Below are 3581 nucleotides of genomic sequence, written 5' to 3' on the forward strand. Positions count from 1 at the left end.
TATCCGCTCCTCGAGCTTCTCCTCGCTACATAATACGGAAATCTGCTCGACAGGTGTGCGTGTCATGTTCACGTCAATCACTGTCTTCATCCGCCCCGATATTCTCTCTCTCTCTCTCTCTCTCCGATTTCACATTCCGTTCATTTTTCAGTTCTGCCCAGGGCCATGGTCTCGGGAGCGAGCAGGGAGGCGCGCGTCCGCAAACGGGGGTCTCACTAAATCCACCTCGCCCCCCTCGGTGTGCGTTGTGGGCACGTGCACCCCCCTGCCCCACACACAGCCCAGCCCAGCCCCGCCCAACCCAGCCCAACCCAGCCCAGCCCAGCCCAGCCCAGCCCAGCCCAGCCCAGCCCAGCCCAGCCCAGCCCAGCCCAGCCCAGCCCTGCCCAGCCCCGCCCCGCCCCGCCCCCAGCCCTGCTCAGCCCAGCCCAGCCCAGCCCAGCCCAGCCCAGCCCAGCCCAGCCCAGCCCAGCCCAGCCCCGCCCAACCCAACCCAACCCAGCCCTGCCCCCTGCCCCGCCCAGCCCAGCCCCGCCCCCTCACCGTGATTCGCTCATCCCGGTCGTCGATGTTGGCGCTGTCCTTCTTCCAGGAGATGGTGGGCTCGGGGTGCCCGCGGGGGGGCTGGCACTCCATCACCGCCGGCTCCCCCGCCGCCACCATCACGTCCGACGGGTTCTGCCTGAAGTCGTCACGGAGAACTGCAGGAGGAGGAGGAGGAGAAGGAGGAGAAGAAGGGAAAGGGTTAATTTCTTTCCACGCTCGTTTTTCACGCTCGCACAGCTCGGCGAGAGAACAGGTGACAGCGGCAGCCTTGGCTCAGCGTGCTACTGAAGGCACGAGATCAAAAAAATGCCACTGAGGAAAACGGCCGCCAAAAATAATCAGACAGCAGGAATGTCGCTGCATGCAGGTTCCACATTACTTTAGATGCTTAAACATGCCCCCCTCCCTCCTCCCTCCCTCCCCCCCAATCCCCCTCCCAACCCACATAGCTAGACAGCTGCATCATTTAGTGTCCCTGTGTGGGTGTACGACGAAAAGGAACCAGCGTTATAATCAGCCACCAAAATCGGGCCACAAAACGGATACAAAAGCAACAAAGAAAAACGTAGCACACCGAGCCCAGGAACATGGATGCTGACACACTGCTGTGGTGAAGGGTCACAGGCAGTGTGGGACTGTCAGGCCTTTTGGAGCTTGTCTGCGGTGAGGAGGTCACAAGGTCCCCAGAGGCTGAGATACTGGAAAGATCTCCACCACGCTGAGGTGTCGCCCCGTACTGAAGATAATTTCCCATTGCTCAGACACGTCCAGCTCGCACAGCTCAGCTCTGAGTCACAAACCAGGCCGTGACTCAGACGGGAAGAGGTCAAAGGTGAAGGCTGGGTCAAAGGGCATCTCCGACAACGACACCACTGAGCGAACAGACCGACTCCAAAGGGGCGGGGCGAGTTCCCGCACACTTCCTGCTATCTATGAGACACCAACAGTGTCAACGTTTCTCTCTCAGAATAAAGCCACCATCCACATTAGCGATTTCAGGGATTAATCTCACTTTTCTCAACTGGGGTTGAGAAAAGTGAAATATTATCTTCTCAGCATTAAACATTACATATTAATTACGTGCGGGCCAAGCTTTGATCATGGGGTGTGAAAGTGCTTTTCCAAACCGTAATCATTCATTTATTAACCTTTATTTAACCAGGAAGTCTCACTCGGATCCAGGAATCTCTTTTTCAAGAGAGCTGGCCAAGCTCAGTAGCCATAAAAGACAAACAACAGCAACAGCAACAGCTCCAAGAACAAGAACAACAAAATAGGATTTAGATAATGTCAAAAAAGTTCCCCTAATTCTTTAAGCGTTTCAGGATAATTTATGTTGCACTATCTCCTTTTTCCCTATGGATGTTTCTCTATGTTTTGCCCCTTCACTCAAATAATGGATGTCTGACAAGGGGGGGGGGGGGGGGGGGGGTTTGGGGGGGGGGACCGGCTTACTGAACCATAGGAATGGATTCACCAGGGAAATGAGCACCACTCTTGGCCGAGTTAAAGAGGCATTTCATCTGCATTCCCCTTTTGCGGAGAATACACACCGACACCCACAAATATTTGCATTGCCACCAGATTTATGAGCCCTGGAACAGCAAAGTATGTGGTGAGCAGAGAGACAGAAAGAGAAAGAGAGAGAGAGACAGAGATAGAGAGAGAGAGAGAGAGAGAAAGAAAGAAAGAATGAGAGAGAAAAACCCTAGCTGTCTGCTGGTTAATATTCGTCCGCAATGTTTACCTGGCAAACACTCCAATTAGAAAGGCTATTATTGCCTAAGAGCCATTAACCATTATGAGAAAATATGGCTCTGTGGTGGCTGTGCATTTTAGATAAAACAGCCATTAGCATGCAAGGTGTGTATTAAACAACAGCAAAACACACACACACACACACACACACAAACACAGGCACATGCACGCACATGAAGACAAACACACGCAGACACACACCTACACACACCTACACACACACGCAGACACAGACAAACACACGCACCTACGCACACACACACACACAAAGACACAAAAGCACAGCGAAATGGAGAAAAAACACTATTCTGAATGAATGTGACAGGGGGAAATTAAGTTCTGAAGGCGATGAATGACTTTTGTAAAGCCTCATTTGGTGTCAGCACAGGCGACAAGGACTTTTTAATCAGAGACTTTGTCCTTTGGCACCGTGTTTTAACTTCTTTTGCCTGCTCATTATTTTGTGAACAGGCCCACGGACGACAGAGGGAGTATCGGCTCACACACACACACACACACACACACACACACACACACACACACACACACACACACACACACACACACACACACACACACACACACACACACACGCACGCACACACACACACACACACACACACACACACACACACACACACACACACACACACACGCACCCACGCACACACACACACACACACACACACACACACACACACGTTAAAATGCCACACTATTCAACTCTATTTGGCACCCGATAGATGCTGTGAAAAAATTATTTTTAGGGGGGAAAAAAATGTGTTTTATGGGAGGGAACTAACATTCCACGCCTGCTGCTTCATTATGGATATGTAAGGGCTGTTAAATATTTCGTCCCATCTGAAAAAATATGTATCTGCAGGCACACCTCCGGGACTCATGTTTTCTCATATTTTTGAGGAAAAACTGGACATCCCCGCCCAGAGCATCCCCCTCAAACATGTTCACGGTCCCACAGCGGTCTTGCCGTTCTGGCTGCGACCGTGAGACGGGTCGCCCGTGCGTTCATAAGTAACACTTTTGTGCGAGAGTCATGAATCGGGGCAAAAAAAAGGGGTCAGTAAACAAAGCCAGCGGAAAAACCAGCGGAGCAGAGACAGGGTCCGAGGAGCAGCAACAACAACAACAAAGAGCAGGAGCGGTCGAGAGCAAGGAAGGCAGAGCTCTAACATCCCCTCTCTTTAAAGATGGCTTCCGCGCCCAGCTTTGAGAGAGCTCTGACGGGTCCATTAGGATGCAGGGCCGCGCCGGTAAAG

The 3581-nt window shown here is 52.2% G+C and overlaps 1 pseudogene; it reads right to left on the reverse strand.

Moving 5' to 3' along the window:
• The window catches only part of LOC118209170, a 35603-nt pseudogene extending 34202 nt beyond the window's left edge, over positions 1-1401 (reverse strand).
• Positions 1402-3581: the final 2180 nt, after the last annotated feature.

This window comes from Anguilla anguilla, chromosome 12 (assembly GCF_013347855.1).
Source record: "Anguilla anguilla isolate fAngAng1 chromosome 12, fAngAng1.pri, whole genome shotgun sequence".
Lineage (NCBI taxonomy): Eukaryota > Metazoa > Chordata > Actinopteri > Anguilliformes > Anguillidae > Anguilla > Anguilla anguilla.